This window comes from Ornithorhynchus anatinus, chromosome 5 (assembly GCF_004115215.2).
Source record: "Ornithorhynchus anatinus isolate Pmale09 chromosome 5, mOrnAna1.pri.v4, whole genome shotgun sequence".
Taxonomy (NCBI): domain Eukaryota; kingdom Metazoa; phylum Chordata; class Mammalia; order Monotremata; family Ornithorhynchidae; genus Ornithorhynchus; species Ornithorhynchus anatinus.
The window spans coordinates 70,378,641-70,392,218 of record NC_041732.1 but is presented as its reverse complement, the minus strand read 5'-3'; positions in this window follow the sequence as shown (position 1 = coordinate 70,392,218).

Sequence of the window (13,578 nt, the reverse complement as noted above, 5' to 3'; positions counted from 1 at the left end):
GCAAAAAAAATATACTTTAATTTCATGCTTTTTTTTCCTGTGTGTTGTAGTGACTACCAAATATGAAACCGAATAAACTCAAGGCCGTAAAGTGCAATGTTAAGACATGTAGTCAGCCCTTCCAGGAACAAAACCAGAAATTCTCCACTCGAGTCAGTGAACCTCAGGCTGTGCATGGATACCCTTTAGAGTTCCCCTCTGTTCCCTGCAGTGTATTTCCCAGCCATGGAAAATGCCCATGAGAAAAGTTTTGCAACTGCTTGCTGTTAGTCATTTCTGAATTTCCTGTACTTCCAATTTTAATTTCCCTGGCAATAATGTCTAGAATTTAATTCGCTGAAGGGTACTGGGAAAACCCACATAAATATCTGAGATGAGGCTTGGCAGTACCTAAATCTTGGTGACATAACAGAATGTAACCTTCATAGAGGTTTCATCAAACGGTGATCTGGCAGGAAATCCCCGCCTCTGCCACACCACCCACTTACACTGAACTCAGGTCTCAGAATCACAGTTTCTGTTCAAATTGATTCTACACAGTTTCTAATTTGTTCAGGCTATGGGGATAAGAACCCTTATTTCAAAGGTTACGGACATTTTTCCTCAAAAATTTCTTGAAAGAATGATTTCCCCCCAGGGCTAATATTTAGCTATTTTCTTAGTTTATACCTTTGTCATTCTGTTCATTTATAATCGCCTTCCTGAGTTTTCATATATTATTCTGGGTGGCTTGACTTCTCTAGAGTATTATTGTCTGAGCTAAAGTACTTACATGGGTGATGGGATTCTTGCTTAATGAACGTGGATGATGAGAGTCATATCCTTTATTTTTGAGACTAAGTCGAGTGAACTTCCTGTTAATTCTCTAGGGGGGATTTTGGCATAAAATGCTGCTCAGTATAATGACAAGTTACAAACAAGATAGTTAATGTATTTGTGTGTATGGTGGGAGGAAGGGAGGTAGAAACATATACACATTCATCTCTATGCCTCTTAAGTTTGAGGGAGTACAGGAAGTTCTCCTATAATGCGGGGGTGGTGTTCTTGAAGAATCTCATGTTATGGGAAATTGCCTTATAGTAATCATTGATTCAGTGGGAATTATTTCCCAGTCTGCTCCCTCTACCCCTTCCCTATAGCCCCACACTGAGAGCTGCTCTTCCTTTCCCCCCAAGTCTCTCTCCTCACCCCCTCCCAGCTCAAACTGGGCCCAGAGACTTTGTCAGCAGATGCCCCAGTTTCCTTTATTAAAATCACAACTCCTCCCAGAGGCCTTCCCCTACTAAGCCCTCATTTCTAATCTCCCTCTCCTTTCTGGGTTGTCCATGTACTTGGATACGTATTCTTGAAGCACCTGATAGTCAGTCAGTCAGTCAGACGTATTTATTCATTCATTCAGTCAGTTTTATTGAGCGCTTACTGTGTGTAAAGCACTGTATTAAGCACTTGGAAGAGTACAATATAACAACAGACACATTCCTGCCCACAACGAGCTCACAGTCTAGAGGGGGAGACAGACATTAGTATAAATAAATAGATAAATAAATTACAGATATATACATATGTGCTGTGGGGATGGGAGGGGAGGAAGGAGCCAGTAAAAGCAGCGCAGAAGGGAGTGGGAGAAGAGGAGAGGAGAGGAGGGCTTAGTTAGGGAAGACTTCTTGGAGGAGATGTACTTTCAATAAGGCTTTTAAGTGGGGGAGGGCAATTATCTTTGTGTTATGAGGAAGGAGGGTGCTCCTGGCCAGAAGCAGGATGTGGGCGAGAGATGGGCAATGAGATAGATGAGCTCGAGGTACAGTGAGAAGGTTAGCATTAGAGGAACAAAGCATTATTGAGTGCTTACCGTGTGCAGAGCACTGTAGTAAGCACTTGGGAGAGTACAGTATAACTGACATTCCCTGCCCACAATGAGTTTATAATCTATCCCCCCCAGCATTTATATACAAAATTTATTTTAATTTCTGTCTCCCCTTTTAGGCTATAGGCTCCTAGTGGGCAGGGAAAAGATCTATCAACTCTATTGTATTATACTCTCCCAAGTGCTTAGTGCAATGGTCTGCACACAGTAAATACTCAATAAATAACACTGATTGACTGATTGATAGGGTCCCTAGTAGGTGGTTCAAAGATGCTACCATGACCGACATTTTCTATGCAGATTCCTAAGTTATTTTTCTGTCGACCACCAATGAACACCCTTGCCACCCTTCAATTTACTAAATTAAGAACTATAAAATTGCAGGAACACAAAACATTCTACAGCACTTACCCTACAGTAAGGCTGAGAGTGGGAAGCCTGTAACTGCTCCAACAACGACACTTGAGAGATAATGTGTCCTAGTGGAAAACGGCTTGGAATTCTGAGTCAGGAGACTCAGCCTTCCCAGACTAAGCCCCCTTTTCCCCAGCTCCCCCTCCCTTCCATGTCACCTCAACTCGCTCCCTCTGCTCTCCCCGCTTCCGCATCACAGCCCTTATGTTAATATGTATATATCTATAATTCTATTTATTTATACTCATGCCTGTTTACTTGTATTGATGTCTGTCTCCCCCCATCTGCACTGTGCCCACTGTTGTGGGCAAGGATTGCCTCTATTGTTGTATTGCACTTTCCAAGCGCTTAGTACAGTGCTCTGCACACAGTAAGCGCTCAATAAATATGATTGAATGAATTAATTAATGAATGAGACCTGGGTCTAGTCTCAGCTCTGCTCATGGGGTGCTGTGTGACCTTGGACAAGTCATTTAACCTCTTTCGGTCTCAGTTTCCTCATATCCAAAATAGGGATAAAATAGATAGTGAGCCTCAAGAGGAGCAGGTACTGTGTCCAAGCTGATAATACTGTATCTGAACTAGTGCTTAGCATATAGTGAGTGTTAAATAAATGATAGAGTTATTAACTGGATTTACCATGTGGTGTCACGCTTCCAATTCTTTTCAGGTCTTCTTGTTGTTAGTACAGTCTAGAAATCAATCAGTAGCATTTATTGTACTCTGTGCAGAGCACTGAATTAAGCACTAGAGAGAGTTCAGTACAGTAGAGTTGGTAGACAGGACCCCTGCCTTCAGTGAGCTTTCAGTCTAGAAGGAGAGTCAGACATGGAAATAAATACTGATAGGGGAAATGCCCAAGTAGAAGGAGAGGTACATGAGTTCTGTGGGGCTGGTGATGGGATAAACTCAAAGTGCTTAAAAGGTACAGGTCTTACGGCATAGGTGACCCAGAGAGGAGAGTGGTACTGGAGAAGAGGGTTTAGTCAGGGAAGGCCTCTTCAAGGAGATATGAAAATAAATATTTTCATTACCCTATTTATTTTGTTAATGAAATGTACATCGCCTTGATTCTATTTAGTTGCCATTGTTTTTATGAGATGTTCTTCCCCTTGACTCTATTTATTGCCATTGTTCTTGTCTGTCTGTCTCCCCCGATTAGACTGTAAGCCTAACGGCAGGGACTGTCTCTACGTGTTGCTGACTTGTTCATTCCAAGCGCTTAGTACAGTGCTCTGCACGTAGTAAGCGCTCAATAAATATTATTGAATGAATAGGGGAAATGGTTGACTAGAAGGAGAGGTGCATGAGTTCTGTGGGGATGGTGGTGGGATAAACACGAAGTGCTTAAAGGGTACAGGTCTTAGGGCATAGGTGACCCAGAGAGGAGAATGGGTACTGGAGAAGAGGGTTTAGTCAGGGAAGGTTTCTTCAAGGAGATGTGATTTTGAGATGGATTTGAAAGTGGGGAGAGTGGTGGTCTGTGGTTATAAGCGGGAGGGAGCTCCAGGCCAGAGGAAGGGCTAGAGCTTGGCGTCGCGATAGATGAGATTGAGGTACAATTGAGTAAATTGGCTCGTAGGAGTGAAACACGTGATCTCGGATGTAGTAGGAAATCAGTGAGGTAAGAAAGGAGGGCAAGCTGATTAAATGTTTTAAAAACAATGGTAGGTAGTTTCTGTTTGTTGTGGAGGTGGATGGGCAACCATTGGATGTTTCTGTGGAGTGGGGAGATGTGAACTGAATGTTTTTTTTAAACACTGATCCAGGCAGTGGAGTGAAATTTGGATTGGAGTCTGGGGAGAAGGGAGGCTGGCAGGTCAGTGGCTAGGTTGATGCAGTAATCAAGGTGAGCTAGGATAAGTGATTGGAGCAGCGTGGTAGCAGATTGGATGAAGAGGAAAGGGTGGATTTTAGAGATGTGAGGATAGAACTGGTAGGTTATGGTGACAGATTGAATATGGGGGTTTAACGATACAGATAAATCTAGGATAACGCCCAAGTTATGGGCTTCTGAGACAGGAGAGTGATGGAAAATATGGGAAGGACAGGGTTTGGGTGGGAAGATGAGAAGTTCTGTTTTGGACATATTAGTTTTGAAATGTCTAGAGGGAGTTTGCAACACAGATGCCCTGAAGCAGGAGGAAATCTGAAACTGCAGAGAAGGAGAAAGGTCAGGGCTGGAAAAGTAGATTGGGGAATCATCTGTTCAGAGATGGTAGTTGAAGCTGTGGAAGTGAATGAGTTCTCCAAGGGAATAGATGTAGATGGAGAATAGAAAGGGACCCAGAATTTAGCCTTGAGAGATCCCCATAGTTGGAGAGTGGGAGGCCGAGGAAGAACCTGTGAAAAAGACCGAGAAAATGCATTAGAAAATGCACTGTAGGCAGCATGCAGGGAAGGGAGGCTCCCTATGAGAAATGAAGATAGGAGGGTTAAAAAAAGAAAAATGTACTTGTTTAGCACTTACTACATGCCAAGCACTGTTCTAAGCACTGGGGCAGATACAAGTAGTTAAGTGGGACACAGTCCCTGTCCCACAAAGGGCTCACTCTCTTAATCCTCATTTTACAGATGAGGTAACTGAGGCCCAGAGAAGTGAAGTGAATTGGCCAAGGTCACACAGCAGACACGTGGCAGAGCCGGGATTAGAAACTTTAACCTTCTGACTCCCAGGCCCATGCTCTATCCACTAAACCACGCTACTTTCCTAGGCACATGGTAACAAAACACTCAGGGTCGTGTGCTGACAGGGCAGAAACTGTCGGAGGGCATTTAGAACAAGGTTCTGAAAAGTGGCACACAAGGAAGGTATCACTTCTTAAAGTGAGAAATATCTATGAAATAATCTCTCCATGATGCTGAATCTTTTACAGGAGGTTCATTAAACCAACGGAGGGACTGGATATTTAAAACCGGAATGAATGACCTATATAATGAGAGTCTTGATGAGTTCCTTAGGTAGAGGGGGACTGAATTTATTTTTGTGTTTTACACTGATCAATTAATCAGTGGTATTTATTGAGTGTTTACTATGTGAAGAGCAATCTACTAAGCACTTGGGAGAGTACAATACTTGAGAATTAACAAGATGTGTTCCCTGCTCATAACAAGTTTGCAGTCTAGAGGGGGAGACAGATAATAATATAAACAAATAATTTGTAATATATATCTCCTAGTAAGATGAATACATAAAAATTAACTCTCCCCTTATTCTTTGTTTATATTTAGAGAAGCAGCATGGCTCAGTGGAAAGAGCCCGGGCTTGGGAATCAGAGCTCATGGGTTCAAATCCTGTTCTGCCACTTGTCAGCTGTGTGACTATGGGCAAGTCACTTAACTTCTCTGTGCCTCAGTTACCTCAACTGTAAAATGGGGATTAACTGTGAGCCTCACATGGGACAATCTGAATACCCTGTATCTACCCCAGCGCTTAGAACAGTCCTCTGCACATAGTAAGCGCTCAACAAATACCAACATTATTATTTAATTTTCCATTATATTTAATGATGCTGACACTGACTTTGAGGTTTTTTTTTTTTACAGTACTTGTTAAGTGCTTACTGTGTCAAGCACTTTTCTAAGCACTGGGGTAGATATGAGTTAATTAGGCTGAACACAGTCCCTGTCCCAAATGGGGCCCACAATCTAAGTAGGAAGGAAAACAGGTATTGAATCCCCATTTTGCAGTTGAGGAAACTGATGCTCCGAGAAGTTAAGTGCCTTGCGCAAGGCCACACAGCAGGTAATTCAATTCAATTCATTTCAATTGTATTTATTGAGCACTTACTCTGTGCAGAGCACTGTACTAAGTGCTTGGAACAAACAGAGACAATCCCTGCCCACAATGAGCTCATAGTCTAGAAGGGGGGAGACAGGCATCAAAACAAGTAATGGGCATCAGTAGCATCAATATAGATAAATAGGATTATAGATATATACACATCATTAATATAAATAAATAGAATTTAAATATATATATTCAATAGTACTTATTGAGCACTTATTATGTGCAGAGCACTGTATTAAGCTCTTATAATGTACAATTCAGCAACATATAGAGACCATTCCTGCCCAGTAACGGGTTCACAGTCTAAACGGGGGAGATAGACAGCAAAGCAAAACAGAACAAAACAAAAACAAGACATCATCAAGATAAATAGAATCAAGGGGATGTACACCTCATTAACAAAATAAATAGGGTAATAAATAATATATTCAAATGAGCACAGTGCTGAGGGGAGGGGAAGGGGAAAGGGGGAGACGCAGAGGGTGGGGGGAGGGGGCGTATATATATATATATACACAAGTGCTGGGGGGGAGAGGAGTAGAGAAAAGGGAGCGAGTCAGGGCTATGGGGACGGGAGGGAGAGCAGAGGAGAAGGGAGGCTTAGTCTGGGAAGGCCTCCTGGAGGAGGTGAGCTTTCAGTAGGGTTTCAAAAGGGGAAAGTGTGATTGGCGGATTTGAGGAGGGAGGGCATTCCAGGCCAGAGGTAGGATGTGGGCCAAGAGTCGACGGCAGGACAGATGAGAACGAGGCCCAGTGAGAAGGTTAGCGGCAGAGGAGCGGAGTGGGCAAGCTGGGATGTAGAAGGAGAGAAGGAAGGTTAGGTAAGAAGGGGAAGGTGAGGGAGAACTTTGAAGCCAATAGTGAGGAGATTTTGCTAGATATGTAAGTGATGGAGCCCGGATTAAAACCCAGGTACTTTGACTCCCAAGCTTGTGCTCTTTCCACTGGACCATGCTGTACAGTTCCACCTGCCCCCATTCACACACAAAGATGGTCCTTTATTGTTCTCTTGTGGTGTTTCCAGTGACTGAGTCTCCTCGTGCTCAGGGGTGTATTGTACTTGCCCAAGTGCTTAGTCAGTCAACTGTATTTACTGAGTGCTTACTGTGTGCAGAGCACTGCATTAAGCACTTGGGAAAGTACAATATAATGATAGACACATCCCCCGCCCACATTGAGCTGACAGTATATAGTATATAGGTGGGGGACAAAGACACAGACCTCACCAAGAAAATTACTTAGTACAATGTTATGCATGCCATAAGTGCTCATCAAACACCATTGATTGATTGACTGATGGGTGCTGTTTTTCTCAGTCCAATGACCCTTTTTTGATTTCAGTTCATCAAATGAAATCTGATAAAAAGCCTCCAGCCAAGTCACTTGGGCTCCTCTATCTCACCTATCTCACCTCTGACATCTTGCCCACATTCTGCTTCTGGCCCGGAACTTCCTCCCTCTTCAGCCTTTTTAAAAACACATCCCTGACTAAACCCTCATTTGAAGGGGGGGATGGGGGACTTGAATGAATATGTGCATATCCATAATTTATTTTAATGTCTGTCTTCCCCAGTAGACTGTAAGGTCCTTGTGGGCAGGGAATATGTCTACAAAACTGTTAAATTGTACTCTCCCAAGCAATTGGTACGGTGCTCTGCATAGGGTAAGACCTCAATAAATACAATGGATTGATTGATTTCAGCTCACCGTACAGCAGCTCTCCTTTTTTACTTCTGCCATTTGTGAAGAGCTGTTTGATGTTAAGCACTACACTAAAATAAATACCATTGATAATGACAACAAGATAATAATAATAATTAATTATGGAACTTGTTAAGCACTTACTATATGTCAAGTACTGTTCTAAGTGCCATTAATCAGATCGGACACAGTCTCTATCCCACATGGAGTTCATACTCATCCCCATTTTGCAGATGACAACTCAGGGACAGAGAGGTTAAGTGACTTGCCCAAAGTCACACAGCAGACTTGTGCAGAGCAGGGATTAGAACCCAGGTCCTTCTGACTCCCAAACCTGTGCTCTATCCATGCTGTTTCTCTGTGATGATAATCAGTAGGAAAAGGTACAAGGCCATTGAATCAGAATTTCTTTCTGAACTACTGGAGGCTCATATGCTATTAGAATAGGATAGGGCAGATGCACTAAGAAATAACCAGGCAAATTCAGTAAAAAATCAACAGCAGAAGCCCCACTACCACACCAAGAAAAAAAATGGCATTTTACTGCTGGGAAGATCAGCCCTCAGGCAGAATCATCTTTGGTAATAATAGCAATTGATGTATTTGTTAAGCACTATGTGCCAGTCACTGTACTAAGCACTGGGGTGGATACCAGCAAAAAGGGTTGGACACAGTCCCTGTCCCATATGGGACTCAGAGTCTTAATCCCCACTTTACAGAAGATGTAACTGAGGCACAAAAAAGTGAACTGACTCAACCTGCTCCACATAGGTCTCACACTCTTAATCCCCACAGCACCTATGCCCATATCTGTAATTTATTTATTTGTATTCATATCTGTCTACCCCCTCTAGATTGTAAGCTCACTGTAAGCATGGGATGTGTCTGTTTATTGTTGTAATGTACTCTCCCAAACTCTTAGTACAGTACTCTGCACACAGTAAGCGCTCAATAAATATGATTGAATGAATTAGTGAATTAATTAATGAACTAGAGAGGGGAGAGACTGGAGAAGGAGTGTGACTCAGTGGAAAGAGAACGGGGCATGCGAGTCAGACGTCCTGGGTTCTAATCCCAGCTCTGCCACTTGTCTGCTGTGTGACTTTAGGCAAATCACTTTACTTCTCTGTGCCTTAGTAATCTCTTCTGTAAAATGGGATTAAGACAATGAGCCTTATGTGGGCAGGGACTGTGTCCAACCTGATTATCTTGAATCTACTCCAACACTTAACTGCAGTGCCTGGCTATAATAAGCACTTAATTATCATTAAAAAAGGGGGAGACAGACATTAGTATAAATAAACAACAGATATATACATAAATGCTGTGGGGCTAAGAGTGGGGTGAAATAAAGGTGTAAAATCAATGTTACAGTCACAAATGCTTGTAAAGGCCTCAGCAAATAAAGTGCTTTGGAAATGTTAAATAAAACCAAATTCTCAGATAAGCCCCCTTGATTCCTTTCCCTATATAAGTAGTTTGGCAAACCTTAATCCTGCAATGGTATCAGTAAAGATATCACTAGATAAATATTGGTTTTCTATCTCTGGTTTTTTAATATTTATCTCCAACTCTACACAGCTGTTTGCCAATTTTGCCAAAGTGAGAGCATGCACATGTGGTTTTCTCCTAAAGTTCCATCAAATGCAGCTGTTTCCCTGGACAAAATGGGCAAGAAACTGAGAAAGCAGAGGCTTAGATAAGCTTGAAAGAGTTCTTCTTCCTGCCAGTATATTTTAGCTTACAGCTTCTTTCCCTTTCTCATCAGTGTACAATAAACCAGACTAAATAGCCCAACCTGTGACTGGATTCCCCACTTAGAGTGGAACAGCGAAAATGCAAAGAATATCACTGTGGTGCATAGGATTGTCAACAGAAAGAACTGTGACTGAGATTCTGTGCTTTAAATCAGAGAAGCAGCATGTGCAAGTGGATAGAACACAGGCCTGGGAGTCAGAAGGACCTTGCTGCTAATTCCAGCTCTTCCACTTTGCTGTGTGACTTGGGGCAAGTCACTTAATTTCTCTGAACCTCCATTACTTCATCTGTAAAATGGGATTTAAGATTGTGAGCCCCATGTGGGACATGGACTGTAGCCATCCTGATAACTTTGTATCTACCCAGCGCTTAGTACAGTGTCCGGCACATAATAAGCACTTAACAAATACCATAATTATTATTACATCGGGAGCATTCGATCACAATAAACAAAATGTCCCTCAAGTTCTTGCACCTGTTTTCCCCGTGTACTTCTGAGACATTTTAACTCCTCAGAGAAGTTATCAGCACTACTGGATCTATTTTATAAGTGAGGAAACTGAAGCCCAGACAGAGTAAGCTGATGGCCTAAAGTCACACAATTATTGCTAGAACAGATTTAATAGTCAGGCAGATCAATGAATCACATTTATTGAGTGCTTACTGTGTGTAGAGTGTAGTTATCGTTCAGACTGACAATGTACTATTCAACATTGTCTTTGTCCATTTCTTATTGTGGAGCTGGCTGCCATTCCAGGCTTTCCCAGTTTGAAGAACCAGAGAATCGTTAAACATGAAAGTCCCATGAGACGTCACCTGGACTAACCTTTTACCCCCAAGCAGATAAATAATGAGAATTTCTATGCTTACCTTAAAGCTCTCCACGGATGGCAATTCCCCATCCTTTTTCAGTAGCTAATTCCAGCAGTCCACACTGTATTCCTTGCTTCAGCTCCTCTTTAGCTCCTAGGCAAGGAAGCTTATTAGTTTTACCTGGGTGGTGAATTGATTAGATATTAGGTGTGGGGTAATTAAGTCTATTGATAAACTACTTCCTTATTCTAATGCCTCTAAATTGTATTATCTTAATGAAAATTTGGTGAGAGCTAACAGAGATCAAATCCTAAACAGAATGAAGCCTCCAGTAAATTCTCCGTGCTATCCAGAAGACAAAATGTTGAGTAGGATGAGTTATTGGGTGCTTATTAGCAAAGCCCCGTGGTAGTCAATTCATTCATTCATTCAATAGTATTTATTGAGCGCTTACTATGTGCAGAGCACTGTACTAAGCACTTGGAATGTACAAATGGGTAACAGATAGAGACAGTTCCTGCCCATTGACGGGCGTACAGTCTAACTCGGGGAGACAGACAAAAACAATAGCAATAGCAATAGTCAATGAGGAGCAGTGTGGTCTAGTGGAGAGAGAACAGACCTGGGAGTCAGGGGACCTGAGTTCTCATCCCAGCTCTACCTGCTGTGTAACCTTGGGCACACAGTTTCACCCAAACACATCACACAGATAAGAAGGTTCCTTTCTTTCAGATGCTTACTTGTGAGCCTCACGTGGGACAACCTGATTACACTGTATCTACTCCAGCACAACTTATCTACTTTAACACACTGCTAAGTTGTGGGGTAGATTCTCTAGACTGGAAGCTTTCTATAAGTAGGGGAAAATATCTGCTAATTCTGTTCTACTGTACTCTCCCAAGTGGTCAGTATATTGCTCTGCACATAGTAAGCGCTCAATAAATACCACTGTAGAGAAGCAACATGGCTTAGTGGAAAGAGCACGGGCTTGGGAGTCAGAGGTCTAGGTTCTAATCCCGGCTCCGCCACTTGTCTGCTGGGTAACCTAGGGCAAGTCACTTAACTTCTCTGCGGCTCAGTGACCTCATCTGTAAAATGGGGATTGAGACTGTGCATCCCATGTGGGAGAACTTGATTATCTTGTATCTACCCTAGTGCTTAGAACAGTGCCTGACACATAGTAAGTGCTTAACAAATGTCATCATAATCATCATCATCATCACCATCATCAATGATTGACCCTTAATGATTTTAGGACACAGAAGAGATGTCCTGGAATTGCAGTTTCATTTGGGAGACCTATTAGTATTTTCTTTTTAAAATGTAGACTACACAGTTTGGCTTGTACAGTATCTCAGCCTTATATTTCCTTTGCATACTGAACTGTTTCTTCAGAGGATAGTGGGAAAGTGGTTCCCAGACTAGGCTAGCCAGTAAATGACAATTCCAGCTTTACCTTTTTCTCTCTAGGGAGAATAAGGAGACAAAGCCCCATTCTGTATGTCTAATTGGGATAGAATTCAACCTTATGGCTATGGAGGTCAAGACATGAAGCTTTAGCAGTGTTCTGTATCCTGTCTCTGAGAACTGTAGGACGTTACATTGCTCTCCAGAGTATTGTTGGAACTGTTTCCAATATGGGGTTTTCAGATGCTCCTTTTTTTTTCTCAGAGTGGTGTCTTTTTAGAGGTTTGGTTTTTTAAAAATTTTTCAAAGATGTTCATGATCTATTTTAAATACGTACTTATTAGTTTATGAATTTGACCAGCTTCTGAAAAGTCATTTTCAGAACTCCATATCCTGAATTAAGATCAGAATTAGAGTTGATATATTTTGGATGCTTTAAATTATATAAAACATATGTCCAAGTTCATTTTAAGACATATATTTTAATGAAGAAGAGCCCTTTAAAAGTGACATTAATATGAAAGTTAGGGCACATTTACTTTACTAAAGAGGTACTATAGATTACTTGTGCTTCCACAGAACTATATGAAAATTGGGGGTGCAGATGTAAGCTAAATCAGTCAGTCAGTATATGGAATTTTTGTAGGTAAAATCTCATACCTTCAAATGGAATGAAAGATTAAAGCCAGAATAGAAGAGTTGGTTCAAGCAAATTTCTTTGGAAATTGTTTTCAAGTCCTAGCATTACAAATTTTTGCTATTCTTGATAAAATGATTTGTGTTTGCACAGTTTCTTTCATCCTGAACAAATAAACTTACAGGAAAAAAACGGAAGGCAAAAGATTCCCCCTGGATTGTAAACTCTTTGAGGACAGGGATAATGTCTAGCAACTTTACTGCATTGTACTCTCCCAAGGGTAGTCTGCACATGGTAAACTCTCAATAATTCCTATGACTGAAATGATTGATTGGTTTCAGTGGACTACGCTAAAGCAATGATCGAGTCTCCCATCGGGGATGATTGTTGAGCCTGAGTGCTGAGGATGGAAAACCTGCAGAGAAGAATTGATTATAGTGTCCGTGCTTTGCCCAGCACAACCAACACTATCTGGTCATTGCTATAATCGTGTTCCCCATAGGGCACTGAGTGCAAGGAGCAGGAGCCCATCCCACCTACTACAACCCAGCCCACACACTTTGCTCCTCTAATGCCAACCTACCTCAATCTCGTCTATCTCACCACCGACGTCTCACCCACATCCTGCCTCTGGTCTGGAATGCCCTCCCTCCTCAAGTCCGACAGACAATCACTCTGCCCCCCTTCAAAGTCTTATTGAAGACACATCTCCTCCAAGAGGCTTTCCTTGACTGAGCCCTACTTTCCTCTTCTCCCAATCCCTTCTGCATCGCCCTGACTTGCGCTCCCTTTTTCATCCCCCCTCGCAGACCCATAGTCCTTAAGAACATATCTGTAATTTATTTCTACTAACGTCCATTTCCCCCTCTTCAGTGTAAACTCATTGAGGGCAAGGAATGTGTCTATTTATTGTTATATTGTACTCTCGCAAGCACTTAGCATGGTGCTTTGCACACAGTAAATGCTAAATAAATATGATTATATAAATGAATGAATGAACAAATGAAGTGCAAATGCAGTCTTCATCAACATTAGCCAGGTACCTGACTCGAATGAGAGACTGGTTTTGATGCCTGACTCCCTGCTTCTAGACTGTGAGCCCGTTGTGGGCAGGGATTGTCTCTATTGGCTGCTGAATTGTACTTTCCAAGGGCTTAGTACAATGTTCTGCACACAGTAAGCACTCAATAAATA